Source organism: Cyprinus carpio, chromosome B2, assembly GCF_018340385.1.
Source record: "Cyprinus carpio isolate SPL01 chromosome B2, ASM1834038v1, whole genome shotgun sequence".
NCBI classification, from domain to species: Eukaryota; Metazoa; Chordata; class Actinopteri; order Cypriniformes; family Cyprinidae; genus Cyprinus; species Cyprinus carpio.
In genome coordinates this window covers 32,148,458-32,171,778 of record NC_056598.1, presented here as the reverse complement: position 1 = coordinate 32,171,778, position 23,321 = coordinate 32,148,458, and the positions used below count along the sequence as shown (strand labels likewise).

The 23,321-nt window shown below is 32.7% G+C and overlaps 1 pseudogene; it reads right to left on the bottom strand.

Annotated features, from left to right (window-relative positions):
* LOC109060107 overlaps window positions 1-23,321 on the bottom strand; it is a 95,700-nt pseudogene that overhangs the window by 40,744 nt on the left and 31,635 nt on the right.

Genomic DNA, 23,321 nt, shown 5'->3' with positions numbered 1-23,321 from the left:
GATAGATAGATAGATAGATAGATAGATAGATAGATCTAAGTCTAATGCACCTCTAAACCAAACTTGTAGAAGAAGTAGTTGATGAAAAGTAGTTGAATGCAGTTTATTGATGCTGTTGCGTCGAGGTGTTGCCGGGTGATGTCATGAAAAGATGGTCCGTGACGGAGGAGGAGAGAGTTTTTCTCAGACGGAAAAACTCCCTGGTGTCTGTAAACATGGGTGACTTTCAAAACGCCAAGATGGCAACATCAACAAGTTATTCTGAGAAAGGAAGAGAAGAGTGAGAAGATGAACGTAAACAAGCTCTGTACATCAGAAAGTCAATCACTTCGTCAATGAAATGCGTCATCTACAGAAAATGAAGCTTCTCCACTGCCAAACGGTTACATTAAATAATACATGTGCTTTTGCTTTGTTTTATATTACTGTAAGAACTTTCTTTCTTTATGCATACAGACCCGACAGAAAACATCATACAAGCTTACCGTATGTATAAGACCAGTGACTAAGGTAAGGAGATTTGAACACTGACTGGTTATGTACTTGCTCAATAATTCATTTTGGATCATTTTTAACAACCACAACAACAACAACAACAACAACAAAAGTTATGAAATTCAGCTTTAAATTTATGAAATCCTAGACTTTAAATAAAAAAATAAAAAATTATAAAATTGCATAATAGGTAATAATAGGTTGCACATTTAGCAAAACACATGAAGTTACACTCAGTAGATGCTAGTGTGATGACATACAGTATGTTATTGATTAACTCGTGCTTCCAAGAAAACACTTAATGTACACTCCTCACCCTCAGGTTTGGGCAGAATATCAACAAACTTCTCCAGGCCGACCCAGTTTGCAGGATCCACGGGCTTCCGGTACAGTAGGGAAATTTTTCATATCTATCTTTTGCTCTTCTGTGTAATTAGATGGCTACAGAAACCACAGTCACATGATTAAACACAAGAACCAGCAAATCTGCTCTTCTGCTACAGCCAAACTAGATATGGATGACAAGCATTTTACATTAAATGAAAATGAATCCCATCTGAACAGCGACAAACTCATTTGACGAGTAAAGAAACCCACCATAGTACAATTACTTGAGTAGTTAACAGGTTCGATGGTCTCTAGCTGATAAAGCAACTTGCAGACGATGACGACACACGTCCAGATGGTGCAAACGCTGGAAGCGAGAACTCGAAACTGCTGATACGGCAGCGCAAACGCCCATGAGATCAAAAACACATAGTTCAGCAGCGAAACCTGCAAGACACACGCGTGAGAAACAGAAACACCTTCAGATTACTGCACAATAACCTCACGTTTGAGCTTCTACCTTCTTAACAGACAGCAGGGATGATGTAAGTGGGACACGATCTTGATGATGTGCATCTCCAGGAGCCACCAGATGAAGAGCTTCAGCTTATGGAAGTACTCCAGGAACTTGAGGAACAGGACCGTGAGCCGGTCCACCACCAAGTGCCATTTATTCTTGAGGTCTGAGCGAGAAGAGATCAGCTTATTTTCCTCAGTATACATGTTATGAAAAAAAGAGACACAAACTAAGACCAAAATACAAAACAGACTGAATCGAAGACAAAATACGGATAAAACAAGAGTCGTAATATATATATATATATATATATATATATATATATATAGTATATATATTATATATATATAATATATATATATATATATATATATATATATACTGTATATAAACACACACACACCCTGGACCACAAAACCAGTCTTGAGTGTAAATTTTTCTAAATTAATAAGTGAATTATGAATTATGAAAGAATTATGAATAAATAAGCTTCTCAGTGATGTATGGTTTATTAGGATCGGACAATATTTGGACGAGATACAACTATTTGAAAATCTGGAATCCGAAGTTGTCCAAATGAATTCTTAGAAATGCACATTATTAAACAAAAATTAAGTTTTGATATATTTACGGTAGGAAATTTATAAAGTATCTTCATGGAACATGATCTTTACTTAATATCCTAATGATTTTTGGCATAAAAGAAAAATCGATAATTTTGACCCATACAATGTTTTTTTTTTGGCTATTGCTAAAAATATACCCCAGTGACTTAAGACTGCTTTTGTGCTAGATACACTGTATATATATGCCTGGTGTTAATCGTGATTAATCGTATACATAGGCTACATACATACATATACTGTATACACAGACAGCCAGACACTACCCGACTGCACTAGACTAGATTGGACTGGACTGCAGCACCTGAGCTCTGTTCTGAGGGCAGTTCTGGATCTGTGGTGGCACTGAACTGCTGAATGTCCTCCTGACTGGACAGATGAGCTGAATGGATGGACAGAGACTCTTTCTTCTTCTCCTCCTCCACCACACAGTCCACGACCAGCACCTCATCCATGGACTCTCTGTCCTTCTCCTCCTTCAGCAGCGGCTCTGGAGACGTGCTCATCATCGTCAGATCCGCCAGACTCCCGTCAGGATGAGCCAGTCTGGAGATCAGGAAGAGTGCATTAGGAGAGAAAGACACACGCTGCTTCACTCATTTACAGTATACATGTGACATATGAGTGATTCTTCAATTAGAGCGATTCTTCATAAAGATCTGATAACAGCCTTCATCAATCTCCTTTAAGTAAGTGGATTTTAATGTTTACTTTATGACCGAGAAGTTGGATTTGCCTGCTAATACAACACATCTGCTGTACATCTGCTTTGAATTTATACAAATGCAACATTTCTTAATTAATTAAAAACGCTCAAATATTACCTAGCTTAATGATGATATCAAATAAAGATTAAATGGATTTAAAAATTAAAATGCATTTCTGCTCTTCAAACTATCACTCTGATTTTCATTTCCATCATTTTATAAAAATGTAATAATAAAATGCTTGGCATGACAGCAATGACAGCACCACTTACTAGTGATTATTTAAATACAAATTATTAAATGTTTATATATGAAAACACAAACTGTACCAATTTAATTTAATTTAACTTAATTTCGAAGTTCTTAAGAAAATTTGCTAACAATTGTCCTAACATTGTAATGTAAAGAAAAATAAAGAAATTCTGGCAAATTCAACATTTTGAAGAATCACAGTAAAATTAGAATTAAAACTAGAATTATTTTAGTATTTTTTTTATTTTTTTAAGCATTTTGTCTTTAAAATCCTTTAAGTCAGAGAAAAGTTCTTGTAATTGATGAACCACCCATATTTTCTCTGAACTTAGATCACATGCTGATCTCGGTTTGGGTTATAAAACAGTTATTTGAATGTTAGTGTCTACTAAACGGCATAAACCTTGAATCAGGATTCCACAGGCAGGGTTTGGGTGGAAAACATGGATGCCGTGTGCATTAGATCCGTAAGGAACAAGCTGGATTGCATTATTATTTTTTAAAGAAGCAATGCATATGTCTGCCATACATGAATCATGTGACCAAAAAACCAAAACAAATATTTCAGCAGTCAGACTTTAGTGGCAATGGCCTCTTCTGGATGGTCTTGCTGCTATGAAGGGTTTAAACGCTTGCATGGTGATTGATTTCATGTCAAAGCTTTACCTTGTTTATACCACACTTACTTGCTCTGAGGAGAAGAGATTTTTTGCTTGATGCTGTTGAAGCAATTTACAGAATGGAAATATACTAAATCAAAGCAATGAAAAGTTTCACACAATTGAACATTACTGTAAGATGAGATGAGACAGAGAAAGAGGGACAGAGAGATTCTTTGAGGAGGAGAGGTCGTGCATTTCAGAGACATGCTGAGGAGATTCATTCCCTGTCCGAGACTGAGAGCAGGACATTGGTCAGGATATACCGCTGACATCAAGCGGCTCAAGTAGGACTTTCTGGGATGCATTTGAGCAGGCAGAGGTTTAAAGTCAACATGAAATCAAAACAGAGCCTATTTAGCAATTCAATACTCATTTGTAGCCATAAATGTTATTCAAAAACAAACAAACAAAAAAATGTATAAAAAAATGATCAAAGTAAATAACCCTCCCCACCTCTGAACTTTATTGTTAAATAAAACTAAAACTATTAAAAAAAAAAAAAAAAAATTAGCAATTTAATAAAATACAAATATTAGATGAAAAACTTAAACTTACAAAAACTTTGACTAAAATTAAAACAACTAATACAGAAATAGAAAATACATTAATGCTAAATAAAACGAATAAAAAAATACTAAAAGTTTTAAAAATTACTAATAGTTTATTAGTTTGTTTTTAATACATTTGAAGTAAATATTCAATCATTTTTATCCTTTGCTTTTATTACTATTTTTATATCCTGTGAATCTGTTGTGATTATTTTATGATGATTGTCAGTCTTTTTTATGTAAAGCACTTTGAAATGAAATGAAATTAAAATTAACTGAAATTAAAAATAAAAGCTAATTCAAAATATGAATTAATTATATAACAGTATTTAAATAATACTACACTAGCTAGGTGTATGTGCAATCAAATAATCTGTTAGTAATCGGACTGATGGCTCAATCGGAGAGAAATGCCTTCATGTAAAAACTTTAATCGATCCGACTGAGCTCGATCCGAATGAAGTGTGCACATGTCAAAGCTGATACTGAAGCTTTTGACATATAAACACACATCAACCCGATCGATTTTTACTCATCATGTAAACACTACGTTTGGATTCATCAACCGCAATGATTTGATTTTTCATTCAGCTACTGTTACGACTCCAATTAACAAACAGCCAAACATCTTTCTAGTTAATATTTTAGGCTGCTGTTGAAGGTAAAGTAGACTTTCTAAAATCTTACCAACAATTAACGCAGTCGTTTAGTGCCCATTAAATGTAACAGAAATAGCTACACTGTACTATTATTACTGCATTTATTCCGAATGTGCACCTTTCATTTTTATGTTAGTAGCACACATTTGTAACTAAGCTACTTATTTTATTATTATTATTATTTTTTAATTATTTTTTTTAACCTAATTTCAATAAATAATAAATAAATCGTAAAAAAGTAACAGAAATACAGCAATACTGTAACAGCAAATAATGCTACATTTTGACGTGCTGGTCATCATCTGACAATCCAATCAGTTAACGACAAATAAAATAAACCATTAATAAAAGGATTTTTTAATCCTCATTGAATGCTACATGGAAATAAAATGGTTTTGAAGGAGTAGTGAGAAGAAAGAGGGATTGTGGGAAATCAGGGAAAAGGTGAACAGTGGCTGTTATTTCCATGGATGCCAGAGAAAGACAAGCAGTCACCCACCTATCCACGATCAGATAGATACGACCACTGACTTTAGTATAGCTGTGAGGTGAGGCACGGCAGGGGAAAGACGGGAGCACATGATTGGTTAAAATCAGAAATGGATTTGCATAATTAAGACTGATGACTGGCAGCATTTAACAGACAAAACAAGGAGCACACTGCTGCAGATTCAATAGAGAGAAAACGATCATGAATGAAGAGAAATGAAGAAATGAGTCAAGTTCAGTTCAACAAGAATGAAACAAACTCCTTCAGTAGGAGCACAGTAGTACTAAAGTAAGATATTGCTATTGCAATGTAACATAACACACAGTTATCATAATTATCGTATAAAATATTATGTTTTAATAATAATAATTATATGCATGAATAATAATGACTAATAATAATTGTTATTATTATTATTATATAATGTTTTAATGATATTTCTGAGCTAATTATTGCATATTATTATTCATTACAACAACAAAAATAATAATAACAATCATTATAAATGATAAAGTGATTATTTCACTAAGAAAATGGTTGATTTGACATGTGGTCACAGGTATGCATTTGTGTTAAGACATCAGATGTGACTCGTTTATGACACATGACATCTCCACTCTTCCTGTTCCTGTCTCTCACCTGTAAATGGTGCTCTGCTCTTTGCTGATGACGGCTTTGAGATCGGTGAGCTGCAGGAAGCGGTCGTGGAAGTAATGCAGGTGCAGGATGCAGACCAGCAGGAAGGACGTGGGGATGAAGATCCGGGTGAACAGATCAGAGAGGACATACTTCTCCAGACCCATGGCTTTCAGTCTGAGAGAGAAACAGAGAACCATTACTGCATTATTCTGATTTAAAACACTTTCATTTTGGCCAGAATCTAATACTCTGCACCTCAGATTAGTCATATACAAAGTTTAATGGACCACGAGGCATCTGCCTAGGGTCTGCATGGTATGGTTTCAACTGATCAAACACATCTAAGGATGTTCGAAACTCACCCTTCTTCTTTTATGCCCGTCATTCTGGTCCAGGTAGCGATGGCGTTCTCAAACTGACAGGTGTAGATTAGGATGAGCACTAGCATGGTGTACATCACCACAGACATCCAGAAGTACTTCAGGATCCTGCGCCACCACTCATAATGCACCTGAGGAGAACAAAACCGCTCTGTCAAATAACTTTAAAAGAAAAGTTCATCCAAAAATTTAAGTTCTGGCCTAATTTATATTTCTAAATAAATATTGATCTATTTTATCATACCATTTTTGGGTATATATCTCATATATATTATTTGGCATATATATATATATATATATATATATATATATATATATATATATATAATATATATATATATATATATATATATATATATATATAATATATATATACAGTAAATATATAAAGATATATATATATATATATTTATATAATATATATATATATCAATATATATAAATTCATTATATTAAAAATAAATAAATTAAATATAAAATTTACATATAAAACAGGCATCTTTTATGCAAAATGTAAAAAAATATATATATATTATCAATTATATTTACATAATTCCATTTATAAAATTAGATTACATTAAAATATAAATTAAATTATATATATATATATATATATATATATATTATATATATAATACCAGTTTTATATAAATATAGGCTTATATGAAAATAGGATTAATTTCAACAAAAAAATAAATAAAGAGAATAAATTATTAAAATTTTATTTATAAAAATTACACTACATTTCTGGGTGAACTGGTTGAACACATTTTATTGCAAATTCTATAAATACATATAGTTTTTTATTCATTTTTATTTTGTATAAAATATGTATTTAATTTTTTTTTAGTGTGACCTGTGTAGCCACAAGACAACATCCTAACAAGCTTTCTCGGCTTTCTATGGTTAGACAGCAGTGCAGCACCTGGTAAAGAGCCACGCAGGACAGAAACATCATCATGTAGATGATCTTGTACATGACCATCTTTCCTTCGAAGCTGACGAAGAAGAACATTCCTCCACAAACATAGATCCAGTATTTCACCAGCAGAGCCATCACAAGTTTCCCAATCACATGCATCAGGTCGTTCTCGTCCCCCTCCTCTTCCTCTTCCTCTTTGTCTTTTTCTTCCTCTGCAACCCACATGGAAAGTTATTTCTTTATGAATATATAACAACAAAGAGAGATTTTCTGCAGTGACTATTACAGGGTTGAATCTGTATGTTACATATAAGACACCACCTTTTTTCTGCTCATCTATTTGGACGTCACAAAGAGCTGCTTCCTCTTCCATCTTCTCTTGTCTCTCCATCAAAGTTTGTCTGAGCAGAAGCCAGAAACTCAGCTGACACAGAACCTACAAACAGTCACAATGCCAAAAACACATTAGTAAAATGCTCTGTAGAAACCCAATTTTGGGTTTCAACAAAAAAACTGATTTAGGGTCTGAATGGACTGAAATTTATTAACAAAGCACAGTATACCAACGTTTTACATCACAAGTGTTTTTATACATTTCTAACTGTCATGGGATTGCATTATAGTTATATATTATAGTTATATAGTACAAAAAACCTAATAAATTATCTGTAGAATATGCTTCAAGTTAAACACCTGTTTTTTTGTTTGTTTTTGTTTTATAGGTAATATATTCATTTACTGTACACAATTTTGCAAAATCAGACAATATTGCATCTAATATATACCTCAATATTAACTTTATCATTTGCAAATAAATATCACATTTGCAGCTGGTTAGTGTTTAAAGAATGCTGGGAAACCACTTCATGTAACCCTTCAAGAGTGATTATTATAAGTCATGTTTTAGAGAAGAAAAAATCATCCACAGACAAGCTGCTACATAATAACGGCTTTCTACTTCAAGGACCTTGATAGAGTGAAAAGTACAATATATTTGTCCTTCAAATGTAGTGAAGTTAAAGTCATAAGTTTCCAGAAAAATGATACTCAAGTAGATGCTCAAAAAAGTGTACTTAAGTACAGTAATCAAGCAAATGTTCTTCATTACTGTCCACCTCTGCAAAGGCTGAAGATATTTGTTCATTAACACAGTAATAAATATCATTGCAATTTCAAATAACTGTTCTTCTCTTTGAATATATATATATAGAGAGAGAGATTTATTTTTTAAAAGTAATATAATAATAATAAAAAGTAGTAATATAATAAAAAAGTGAATTTTCAGTATCATTACTCCAGTCTTCAGTGTCACATGATCCTTCAGAAATCATTCATACATTTACATTTACATTTAGCAGACGCTTTTATCCAAAGCGACTTACAGTATATGCTTCGTATATGCTGATGTGCTGCTCAAGAAACATTTCTGATTATTACTAATGTTGAAAACAGTTGTGCTGCTTCATATTTTTTTGTAAACTGTAATACACTATCAAAAAAAAAAAAAAAAACACTTTTATTCATCAAGAACAGATCAAAATTGATCAAATTAACAGAAAAGACATTTATAATGTCATAAAAGATTTCTATTTCAAAAACTTTACTACTGATAATAATAACCAGCATTACTAATAATTGAGCAGCAATCATATTTTGATGATTGAGCACTTTTTTTTTAGAATAACAAAATATAGTTATTTTAAATGGCGCTAAAAATAAAAAGTGCATTATTTGTATTTTTTTTCATCTACACTAAAAACAAAATATACTAATGAAATTAATTTTATATACATATTAAATACAAATATACATATTTTAAAGATATATACAGCAGAAACTGTACCTATTGTTGAGGCCTGATTAAAGTGAAAATAAATAATCTTATGCAAAATCAGGCAGTTTATTGTATGATTGTTACCTTGGTGCTCAGTTCAGTGAAGGGCACCTCCATCTTCAGAAAGAAACCCGGCACTGGATCCAAGCGCTCAAAACACCAGATATACTGAAGGACCAACAGGAGGTTCCCATAGGCCACCATGAACGGCGAGGTCATCATGGCGTATTTCCTCCGGTCACGTACCATCCACAGAGTACAGGACCACAGCAGAAAGACAAACGTCAGCCAGCTAACGTACGTTATACTCCACGCCTTAGAAATGAAGAAAGATCGATGAGGAAATGCCATGGTTCATATTTTTATGTTTCCCGATTGAATCTTTTCCTACTCAAAATCTAATGTTGAACTTCAAAAGAATAGTTAAAAATTAAATGCTGTTAATTAACTTGCCCTCAGGCCATTTAAGATGTAGATTAAGTTTTTCTTGCACAGAAGAGTAAAGATGATTTTAAGCTGAAACCGTTACTTGGTAATTCAGTTACCAAGCTACTGTTTAAAAAAAAAAAAAACATATCAAAGAACACAAAATGAATACCCATGATTCCTGAAGATATACTGAGGTCTTATGAAGTGAATCGGTCTGTGCAAGAAAACTGAACATTATTTACAACATTATTACGTGTATAATCAAGAGCCTCAGGCAAACGGGGAAATTAGATTCTATTCTGCGAACTGGTTCTTTTGGACAGTAAAGGCCACGTTCATACAGAAGCAGAATTTGAGTCCTTAATACGTTTACATTCACACACAGTACAGTTATTTAAGGGTGTGACAAACGCATTCTGTAACCGAACTCACACCCATAAATTTTCAGGAGTCACAACCGCATTCTCGGAAAACACGCGCGATGTGTGAACAGAACAGGACTGAACAATGGCTGTCACATCGCACAGATCACGTGTCTATCGTGTGTTACGAGTTTGCATGTGTGATTTCGGTAACTTATACAGTAATAGAGAAATGAGATGTGTGACTTTTGAAAGTTTTAGTCAGTTTTTCTCCAACTTCTCCACTTAACTTTAACTTTTCAAAGTCTTAGCTTCCGCTAACTGTCATACACACATTCACGGGAGAGTGGTGTCCAGCGGAGGACGTAAGCAAACGCGGTGACGTATGTGGAAGCGCAGAGGAGAGAGCAAAACAAAACACCGGTCATGAATTAGTACAAAACGAGGATTTGTGAAGAATTATGTTGGAGAATTTCAGTATAAGCCAAGAGGAGACTGGTTTTCCTTTGCTGTAAACAAAACTTAGCCTATGTCCTACATCATCCGCTGGACACCACTCTCTCGTGAATGCACATACAACAGTTAGCAGAAGTTAAAGATTAAGCTTTATAAAGTCGTAAATATGGATATTTTTCTTACACAAATGCATCGCTTCACTTTGGAAGGCCTTAATTTACCCCACAGAGCTGTGTGGATTTCTTTTATAATGGATGGGTGCAATTTTTTTTACTTTAAATTTTGGGCTACCATCCACTCCCATTATAAAGCATGGATTAGCTGAATATTATTTAATAAAACTCTGATTGTATTCATCTGAAAGAAGAAAGTCACATACATCTAGGATGGCTTGAGGGTAACTTAATCATGGGGTAATTAAAATTTTTGGGTGAGCTAACCCTTTAATGAAGATTTGATGGATGAGCTTGCGGCTTCATTGGACTCGTGTTGTGTCAGAAAGTGAAAAAACTTTCAGTTTTATGGACATTGCCATCTTTGATATTACTTCGGTCACTGTTGCTATGGTTACTGGTAAGGAAAGACTTGACCATAAATATATATATATAGATATGTATATATTACACCCATTGCATGTTCATATATACAGTATTCGAGACGCTGCTGTGTGAACAGGACATTTTGAGACTCACACCAATAAAAAAAAAAATGCGGTTGTCAATCCCAGAAACTGACTGTGAATGTAGCCTTTGTTTCTGGTTCAAATAACTAATTCACTAATTCATTCATTTACGAACTGTAATCACATAATGACGTGACGTATAAGCAATTGCACTATCAGTCAAAAGTTTTTGAACAGTAAGAGTTTTTATGTTTTTTAAAGAACTCTCTTCTGCTCACCAAGCCTGCATTTATTTGATCCAAAATACAGCAAAAACAGTAATATTTTGTTTTCTATTTTAATACATTTTAAAATTGATTTCAAAGCTGAATTTTTAGCATCATTACTCCAATCTTCAGTGTCACGTGATCCTTAAGAAATCTTTCAAATATGCTGAATTGCTGCTCAAAAACCATTTATTATCATTTGGATTTTTTTCTCAGGTTACTTTGATGAATAGAAAGTTCATAATTTCAAACTTTTTTCGCGGTTCAGTGCCTGTTGGGGGAACTGAATGACTTCATTTACCCTGGGATCAGATACTGTATGCTGGCATACTGGCTCATTTCCAGTCAGAGTGACTGTCAGGCATCTGAAAGTGAGTTTTGATTTGATCAGCTTGTAGATCTGTGCTGCTTTGAGCCGTTTTTAGACGTTCAGTCCAATTTGGTGAACTGGTTCAACTACTTCACTAAAAAGAACCGGTTCAAAAGAAGAAGATTCTTTCACACAAACAGGACATCACTCCGGACCATATGCCCAAGGCTCTGGATTACAGGTAATAATGCTATAAATAATATTCAGTTTCATGCACAGACTGATCGTTTCGCTTTATAAGACCTCAACGTATTTCTCAAATTCTCAAAAAACGGTAGCTGCTGACTTACATCAAAGATGCATCTTTTACTCCTCTACTGAAGAAAAAAAAACCATCACCTACATCTGGGATGGCCTGAGGGTGAGTAAATTAAAAGCAAAAGTTCATTTTTGGGTGAACTATCCCTTTAACTTCCTTTAAACCTTGACATCCTCACCATCATAGCAATAAGAGCACAGATGTAGCTCTGCTTCATGATGAACTTGAACACTTTCACGAGAGCGCCTGGTGGTCCGCCCTGCTCTTCCTCTTCTTCTTCCTCTTCCGCATCTGTCTTCTCCTCTTCCTCTTCCAGCTGTGAGTCCAAGATCTCATTCGTGTTTTCATCCGTCTTCTCTGTGTGGAGCATTAAAACAATAGTCATTTCCACTTGTTCACTTAAGAAAAATCTCAATGAATGATCAGATATTAGTTAACTAGGAGCTAGTGTCAGAGACAGAAAGCGGTGAGATTTTAATCAGTTAGTCATGTTTAGAAAGTACCAGGTTATAGTGCAATGAGTGCTTTTGAGGAAGAACTTATCACTGGATTTGCCCCAGTTTTTTTTTTTTTTTTTTTTTTTACCAGCCTTGGTATCAAATAAACTAGATACTGAAGAACAGAACAGTTTATTGCACTTTGTTTTTTTAACTGGCTTTATGAACTACTCATCTAAATGTTGTCAAACATATTTCCATAGAAGCACCGATATAACCTCTTATTTTAGTATTGTTGAGATACTATTATAGTTTTTATTAACAGTTTGAATTAGTCTTCATTTCAGTTATCATTTTCATTTTGTTAAAGTTTTAGTCATTTTTTTTGCATTTCTGCTATTTATATTTCTGCCATTTTTTAAAGTATGTCTGTATTTATTATTATTATTATTATTAATTTATACTTATGTTTTAATATTTTTATATTATAATTTAGTTAATGTTTATGTGAAGTAACAAAAATGATTTTTTATGGTTTTATTTTTATGATAACCCTGGGTAGAATATACAGTTAGAAGTTTAATTGTTTTATCAGGTGTTTCAGTTCAAAGATATCTATGGATGTGTATTTATGGTTTTTCACCTTCGAACTCGACAGGCTGGTCCACTTTGTACTGAGGAGTTGAGTAAATGTCCAGACTGACCGGTCCGTTGTCAATGGGCACAGCGGAGACATAATCAAATGACGTCCCATTTGAGTTAACCACCACTACCTTTATAGCAACACACACACACACCAAAAATGACAGGGACAGGTCATGTAATGCTCAGAAAATCACTAATATCTGTCTAAAAGCAATTAATATACAGCATGCAAGATTTTTTTTTTAATTATTATTATAATTGTTTTTATACTATAATTGTACATCTAAGATTTAACACACACGTGTGGTGTCACAGTTTAAGTGTGTAAAAATCTTTGCTTGTCAAAATGGGTGAATCTCACAAAACCAACAAGAAAATGTCCAAAAAAGATACAATACATTGCAATACATTCAACATACAGAAAACAGAAGACAAAAAAAAAAAAAAAATGAGTTGTGACATTTTCATCAACCACAACTTTTCGCTACAAATTCTCCTTAGCAGAATGCAAAAATAAATAAATAATTAAATAAATAAATAAAATAAAAATTAAAGACAGTATATTTTATTACAATAATTAATTAATATGCAAATAATATCACTGTAATGCTATTATTAATAACAATTGCTAGTTGGAAAAAGAATCATTTAAATCTAATGAGATTTATGGGATCAATGGGAAATATGAAAAAATATATATTATAATTATTACATATTTGAAATAATATGTAATTATACATATAAATTACACAGTATTTTGCAGTATAATATTAATATTTAATATTAAAATATATACTATATATATATATATATATATATATATATATATATATATATATTATATATTTTTTTTTTTATTATTATTATTTTTTTTTTTTTTTTTAAACAGGAAAATTAAATTTAATGAAATTTAAAAAACAACTAGTCATGAAAATTTGGAGGGGTGGGGAGGCTTTCTTCCTTTTTTAATTTAACAGTTTTGGAGATTCACCCAGAGAGATCGTGTTTCACCCTGAAGCCACTGAATCGTGCCACATCAAGAGCAGTGTACACACAGACACAAGCTGCTAAAACTCAAAACAATCACACTTTATTTGTCTACAGTTAAAATTTGCAGACACAGAGTTGTATAAGACTTGGCAAAACCACAGTGATAGCAAACCTCAGAGGTGCTGTACCCGTCCTGAGTGGAAATGAGCTAAAGAGAGAGAGAGAGAAAGAAAGAAAGACAGCAGACGGGGCAAGGTGAATGTATTGATGAGCACAGGAGGGTCGATAACATTATGCTGTTCTCTAACATCAGCGCTGAGCAGAGCAAAGTACAGCGGCACTATTCACAGATAGAGACCAGCACTCAGATCCACGCAAGCTAAAAAACCTTTAATGCTGACGCTAAAGCTTAATAGAACATGGACACTCTTGATGCTGTTTTAAAGACAAAACGCTACAGCCAAAAAAAAAAAAAGATTATGCATTAATCAATTTTGTGATATTTGGCTTTTCATACTGTGTTGTTACAGACTAGTGGAATAAAAACACCCACAATACACTTTTAAGTGTTTATATTATTGCACTTTATCTATTTGCATTTGTAGATTTTAATTTCAATACATATCTTTAACCCTTGTGCGACTTTATGGACATTTTTGTACTTTTCAGGGTTTTTTTGTTTTGTTTTGTTTTTTATAATTTTGTCTGTGTTAATGCCAAGTGCATAAATTTTAACACAGGCGTGTATTTTTATTAGAATTTTAATATTTCACCCTCCTTTAATAAATCTATTTTACACTAGGTACAAAAATAGTTCCTCTCAGGACCTTAAGGACAAAAATGTCCTCATTGAAACCCATTAAAACTGCAATTTTTAATGCCAGGGCCATTAAACTATAAAATGATGCAGTCTTTGTTAATAAACTTTCATTCTGTTGGCAAGGCTTCAAACTTAAAAAAATATATATATATTTTTTTGCCATTTTCTCAGTTTTGGCCTATAAAGAAAATATTCTGCTATTTTGCTGTATTATAGAGCCGGCTGGATAAATTATGCAGCTATAATTGTGAGGTTGTGTTGGTATGGATGTCAGAGTGTGGTTTGTATGTGTGTCCTAAAAAAAAGTGTGTGTGCACCTGTAATGTTTGAGAGACATAAATTATACTATACTGCGAATCACAAATCCCACCGCTGTGTATGCCAGCGGAGCTTTGCTGGGAATCTAACTGGAAAAGTTTGGTACTGCACCCCAAACAAAATCTTACTAAAGCTCATTTTTTTGAGATATCAACCTCCAATTTGGAACACACTTGTTTAGATTTAGGCTTTGATTTTCTAGCAATTTTATGTTCAAACATGTTTTATAAAATATATATTTATATATTAAAATATTGCTCATATAATAATTTTCATAAGCTATAAAGTTTACCATTTTTTAAACAATAAATCTGTCACGAGATTTGTCTGTCTTTAAAATGAGACCCAACTTAAGTCTGTTCCTCCCAAGCTTAAAATTTGTATGACAGTTTTTGGACAATGGACATTTTTGTCCTCTATGAAACCTATGTGTCTCTTTTTTTAATTGACGCACAAGGGTTAAGGCCCATGTTATGATTCTTACTCTATATTCTGAATATTTTTGAAATTGATGGGTTGTTCATATGTCATTCGTACTGATTTATATAAACATTTTATTTCTTAAAAGCATGGTGAAAATGCATATGTTTAAAGGCTGTGAGTTTGTTTCTCTACTTCAGCAGCACTTACATACATCAAACTTAAAAGTTTTATTCCTCTCTATATTCTGAATATTTTTACTGAGGGGTTTGTTCATATAACGTATCATTCACACTGATTTTCAGATATTTAAACATTTATTTCCTAAAATCAATGGTGAAAATGTTTTTTTTTTTTTTTTTTCTGGCTGTTGACCATATATTTGATTTATGTAGGGAAAAAAATATCCAAAATCACTTCTATAAAAACATTTTAACTCTAATTATGGCAACAAAATGAAACCAAGAACTTTGAATCTGGCTTTATTCAATGTTCAGATTTATTTTCTAGAATCATGTATTTTTATCACTCAAATAAAAAAATACTGCAAACAGCCAGAAAAAAAAAACTATATATATATGTATATCATATATGTATATATATATGTATATATATATATATTATATATATATATAGGTATATATATGTATATGTATATATATGTATATATATATATATATATGTATATATATAGCTATATATGTATATATATGTATATATGTATATATATATGTATATATATATATATATATATATATATAGATATATATACATTTTTCAGCATGTTTTAGAATTTAAAACATTATATAAATCAGTGGCGGTAAATGATATATAACAAATTCCTCAGAAAAAAAAAAACTTTCAGATAGGAATACAACTGTAAATTTTAGTCCATGTAGAGTAAGTGCTGCTTAAGTGGAGATAAAAAAAAAATTCAATAAAAATGGCCCTTGAACATATATATGTATTGCAATTCAAATCTACAGACACAAATAGATATATAAAGTGCAATAAAAATAAATACTTCAAAGTGTAGTTTTGGATGTTTTTGTTTCACTAGGGGCTATGGCCATGCTGAATTCTGACTTATATTGCGACCTCTAAAATTAAATATTTTAAGTTAATTAAGACAGAGTTAACCTTTTGAGGACATTTCCTTAATTTAAGCTTTAAAAAAGCTCTTTGTTTCCTCACATTTGCTTTTCCGTCGGTTTTCTGATGCGCTTCCGACCAGAGCAGCCTCTTCCCAAAACAACGTGTGTGAACGAAGCTGTTTCCTGCTGGTCTCATTTCCCGATTCGGTTTTATCTCCTCGTCCTCAACTCTCCTGCTGGAGGAAAGATCAATAAAACACAGAAACATATTCAGCGAGAAGCGTGTATGAAATTAAGACATGGTATCATGGAGCAGCTTCGAATGAATACGCTGAGGATGATAAACACGCTTAATGGAGTCATGAGATGAAAACAACAACACTGACTAATCATTTCATTCAGATGAAAGCGTAACGGCATTTATGATTCATTATCACGATCTCTCTGTGAAGTCACACAAGGAGTTTATTCTCATCACTAGATTTACAGCGACAGAAAAATCATGAAACGCATGCTGTGATCAAACCTAGAGGCATGTGAATCAATAGCTCATGCATGTTAGGTTTTGAAGGACTGAGTTTATTAACTGCTCTATAAAGTCGCGACAGCATGTGGTCAGATGAGAAAAAAGGTGACAGAGAAATCAACCAACATTATGTTACCAATCATATTCATATTCATATCAGTGCTTTTTTAGTTACGTCTGAAATACTATTATTATATCCATGATTTCTTTTGTTAATATTTTTGAATTACATTTTATTTTCGATATTCGTTTCAAGTTTTTTATTTTTCACTTTAATTGTTAGTATAAGTTTCTGAAAATTTTCTTGTGTGTTATTGTCCATTATTTATTAGTTTTTTAACAGTCTATATAGTTTATTCGTTTTTTATTTTATAAACTGTTTTTAAAGTTTTTTTGTTTTATTATTTTATTTATATAAAGGTTACATTTATTTTATTTAAATGAACACAAATGATTTTTAGTTTTAGTTGAATAATAATAAGCCTTCTTCATATAAGCAAAGGCATATTATACACACACTTGACTAATATTTAAGTAATATTAACATTTATTTATTTATTTATTAAGAAATAAAGCATATTTCTTTATTTTAACCAAAATTAACTTAAAATGATTTCTTGAAACTAATTGTTAATTGATCGATAGATAATTATACAAGTTGTCTCTCTGTCCTTGCAATATTTTGTTTGCCTTTTGTAAAATTTCTTAAAATATTCAAATCAATTTCTTTGGGATTACAGTGCATGGAAAAAAAAGCATTAAATTGAGACAAGCTTGACATCAAAGATAAAAAAAAAATGTGTTTTTTGTGTAAAACACAATAACATATTTTATTTATTTTCAAAATAATTTATGTTTAAACCATTTTTTCGTTCATTCACTGATTTTTTTTTTTTTTTTTTTTTTTTTTTTTTTTTTTTTTTTTTTGTATCCATACAATCAAATTTAGTGAAGTTTATGCTTATGCTGAAAACATTTAAAAAAAAAAAAACTTTTGCCAATGACAAAAATGCTTTTAAAGTATCAATATTTAAAGGATATTTGGCATATGTTAAACTAAAAAAATAATTAAAATAATGATTTTTGGCAGTGTGTACATTCAAATAATAATAATACACTTTAAATATTAGTACATTCTTCAAGTGACATTAGGCTCACCATGGATTCATGGGATCTTGCAGCCACAGACGATCAAGGTGGCCAGTGTGTAATACAGGACACAAGAGCCTGATGGGATTGACAAAATGGTGCCAGTTCAGACCAACTGTTGACAGCATAGCTTCCAGGTAGAGGAACAGTCGGTTCGAACAATGGAGGAGATGCCAAACACACTGTGGAGAAAAGTAATAATAATATAATTTTTATCCCTGCTTTTACTCTAGATTGACTGGGATGGAAACGATCACATGACCACAGCCCATGTTAAGGGAAAAACAGGATAGAGATGTGGAAAGCTCTGGCTGTCAAACACTGATACTCAGCAGTCATTGCAGATCAAGGCGACAAGTCTTTCACAACACAATTAGGCAACAGTCTTTTCAAACCAGATCACCATTAACTACACAAACAACGGCTGTTTCTGCTGTATACACACAAAAACTGCTTTCACAAAGAATAACTGATAAAGACCAGCACAAAAGAGTGAGTTTACTGGTCTACTTCTATTTATGAATTCAAGGGAAGGAAGTTAAAACAAATTTGTTACATACACTGTAAAAAAAAAAAAAAAAAAAAAAAAAAAAAGTTTTTATCAGTATATTTGTCTGGTTTTCCGGTACAAATATTTAAATATTTTTATATCAGGATAAGACATATTAAATCAAGAATGTATGAATGAATGATACATTTATTTGGGAAAATAAAAAGACAAAACAAATTAAGTGAGTTTTAGCTTAAAAAGCGAAAAAATCTCTGCCAGTGGGTTCAGAAAAAATCCACTTCATTTAAAGGGGAAACAAAGATTATTTATTTTTTCTTAACCCCTTGTCAGATATTTTTTTAATTATTTCAGAAAAGGTCAATTAATTTTGATAAACCTTTCAAAACAAAAAAAGTCCTTTTGTATCTCAAATAAATATATCTTGATTTAAGAATGTAGATAATTATACTGGAAAACAAGAACAAACACACAGAGGAAGAACAGCACTTTTTGTTGCAGTGTGAAGTAAGTGTTAACAGGGTGTTTGCGTTTAATGAGTTTATCTGACCACAATGCACTTCTAAACTTTGAGTTTCAGTCGACTTAATTAAACCTTGAGATCACAAACCGCAAACACAATGAAAATGCAAACCTCAAAAGCGGCTTTAAACATTGAATTGATTTGAAATCACCCAGAGAAATACATTAGAAACCCGTCAGACCTCTCTGCTGTAGAAAGTCAGTAAATAATGATAATAATGGTGTAATATAATTAAGTAAATACTGATTTTGGGGCAAAAAAAAAATTTATTCCTCCTCTCATATTAATAAAACAATCTTGAATGCTGTATACTAAAAAAAAAGAGAGTAGAAAACATTTTTCACTCAGAAATTACAAGTAAGTTATACACAAGAAACAACACCAAGTAACATAATTAAAACATGAAATATGGAAGTAGAAAGACTGAAACTCCAATAAAGTCCTATGATTTTCAAAGGACCTGACAGATAAAACAGCATAACATTTACAGACAAAAGAATCAGGCCACAATAAAGTTCAAACAAGGCTGCTCTGCTAAACATAGACTGTGTGATGTGGCCCTCACAGCCGAAGCGAAGCAGCAGTCGGTGGAATCGATGTCCATGAAGAGCTATCAAGGGCATGAGGACGGAGCAGGAGCAGGAACCAGGAACAGGTGCCGAATCTGTCCATTCAGCACCTGCAGAATCAATATACACAGCCTTAGCCTGAGCAGATCTGGGGGAAGTAAAGCTGGAAAAAATATGAGGTGAAGGACAGATAGTGCTGAATACACAGCACCGCTCTGTTGTGGCAGTCATTCAAGGCATCTGAACCCTGAGCCCAATGCAAAAAAATAAAATAAACTTGATTCTAAAAAGCAGCAAATTATACAGCATGGCCAAATTAGCCAGGATAGCATTGTGTGAGGTTTAGTAAAAAATTATATATACATTTTTAGGCTTTTAAATGGTTCATTTAAATTATTTTTGACATTATTTTCCTAACACATCATTCAAATGATGAAAGTCTTTTGTTTGTACGCCTCTAAAAAGGAACAGTATTATTTTATTACATGAGTTTTTTGGGAAATGACATTTTGTGTGTGTCTTTATTTATTTATTTTATATTATTTTTATATGGCTACACATCTCTTCAGCCTCACAGAAAGTTCCCACAGAACACAGCTGAAAAAATGAACTAATCCTTTAAGGAAACCACCTCAATTTAATATTAATATTACAACTATGAGTAAAAATAACCACTTATATTAATTTGATACTTATACTTAACTACTATTTATTATATATAATAATCAAACTCAATGAGAAAGGCTGCTGCACACAAGGTATTTTTTCATTAAAAATATTAAAATAAGCTCCTCGTTAGTGGTTTTTTTTTCTAGCTCAACTTTCTTGAGGTAAAAGTAACGCCCTAGAGTATTTTATTAATGTTTTATTTACACATTTTAATTAAAATGCACTGTATCTGTCAATATACCATGTTTGTTCATGTTTATTGTGCTATAGCTAGTAGTAAAGAGGAAGAGATCATCGGTTGGCGTGCTGCTTGAACTACACAGAAAGGTACAGTGATCTCGCACAACATTAAAGAGCGCCATTTATTGTTTGGATTTTGTGATAAAGTTCACAAAGCTGAGAATTTGTTTATTAGAGGTAACAAAGCACAAAGCTTACTGTGATTAGTGGATGGGAGATGCTTTGGCAAAAATCTTTAGAGAGAAGCTTTGTTGCCCATCAGCTGAGAAAACAGCTACAGACTAAAGACTGATCTCAGGATTTAAGAGGTGGGGAATACTTAACATTAAAGGAACACCTGAATGATTTTGGTTTACCTTGCAGTGATCTCACTTTTGTCATTTCCTCACTGTATGTGAGATGGGCATGCGCAGGTCTTGTTAATCACATGCTTAGTTCATTTTTTATGTTACTTAAATGATTACAAAACAACAAATGAGTCATCATTTGGCATAAGCTATACATGACATTTAGCTGAAATGCATCCAGTGATGCACATATTCATTTGATCTGTGGGTGACTCTTTTGTGGACCCGGCCTCTGTCAAAACACACCTAACAGATGGGACCTGGACCTTTATCTGTACATGTCCTTGTAACCTTGTGTCTATCAGAGTCCCGGAGACACAGCAAATATGCGTGTTTGGCTGCAGGAGGCATGATGGGTATTCTCATTCTGCATTCATTATTCAAAGCACATGGCGAGATCACCAGATTAATATGCATATGATGACATTAAACATATGACATATTATATAGGCATTACTGGCACTGTGTATAAACATATGAAGTCCACCACGATTTATAAATAATTAATATGGAACAAGTTATTTGGATATACAATTTGCTGATTTGCAAAAAAAAGGTTTAATGTTATCAAATTTGATGGCACGAATCTGATCTGATCTGATCCTCATGCAGTCTGTCTGGAATCCACGCTGAAGAAACGGTTGCAAAAAACAAAAAGATCTGACCTACCAGTATAGCTATGCGTTGGGGCTGATGGCCTCCTGCGGGAACTGGAACTGGTTGGAATAAAAAGGAAGTATGATGGTGACCAGCACTGAAGATGGCCATGAGGACACACAGACAGCTGAAGAGCAACTTGTCGAAGGTCTTTGCAGAAGCGATGCACCGATGCACAGCCCAAAAACCGCGAAAGTAAAGGCGGCTGAGCTCAGAGAGGGAACTTGACTTTTTTACACCTACAGACAGAACACTGACAGATTAGACTTATATTCTACTGACAGACTTTGCATTAATGTTTACATGAATATTCATTTGCATTGTGACATTATTTTTTTATATTTAATCATAAGTATTTTGAATTTACAAAATCCAAGGATAATATTTAGTTTTTTAAGTACCAAAATCTTTACAGTAATGCATGCAAGGGTGTGCTTAATTAAAATATAATAATAATAATAATAATACAAAAATAATAATTTTTGGGATTAAATATAAGATGGACATTTCTTTACAGTAATGCATGCAAATGTGCATGACATATATAAAATAAATTAAATGCAAAATTATCTAATTTGCACACCACTTATCTGTATCGAAAGTTTGTTTTTGGTAACTAGGATTATGAAGAGAGAAGTAATTAATACCCTTTATTTCATTAAGTCTCATCAAAAGTGAACGGCAAATCAGTGGTCGTGTTAGAAAAAGATGTTTGAATCAGGCGAGATGGTATTTATGGTTGAAAATGCTAAATTTATGGTTTTATGGCGGTTATGTTGACCGCAAACTAAAGAATCCTATCGGGCATGTTTAAAAAAATAAAATCAAATATAAAAAAAATCTCACCAGCCCCCAAACCGCATTTGAATGTTAGTTTGTATATAAACAACATCTATCACACATGCAACACCGTTTAATCCAAGTAGAATAAGTATGAAACCACCACTGTTGTCCAGCCCGTTTGTGAAGAGGTTTACCGATGGTCTCTTTGAGTTTAATTTTGCGACTCCTGCTACTCTCGCGCAGAATCTTCATCTTTGGCAGGCTCTCCTGCACCTCCTCCTCCTCATCCTCTTCCTCTTTCAGACCTCCTCCGTCCCCATCCACTTCCTCGTGCCAGCTTCTTCTGCTCCAAAGTCCGTCGTCTAAGATCATCTCGCTCCTCAGTTCATCATCATCATCTCCACTACTATTCTCGTCTTCTCCTCCTTGGTTGATCACAGAACCAAACAATCATGCACATCGTGTACTGTATTGAAATCTTGAGATTTTGTGGGTTGAAAAAAGTTGACATTACATAGGAAAAGGACCAAAAATTATTATTTTTTTAGATGTTTAATGAACAGAAATGTTATATAAAAATACATAAACAGTTTTTCCCCCGTGTTTATGTTTATTAGTATTTTCCTTTTGGTTTACACAAGTGTTTTAAAGTTTTAAAAGCGATTCTTTAGCGTCTGATTAAAGTTTGTAGTCTCGCTTATCTTGTCCCTTTCTTCTGGTCATAGTCATAATATTTATATTTTATACTACAGCTACACTAACTAAAAAACATACCAAATAACAAACAGTTTTGGAAGTCCCTAATCA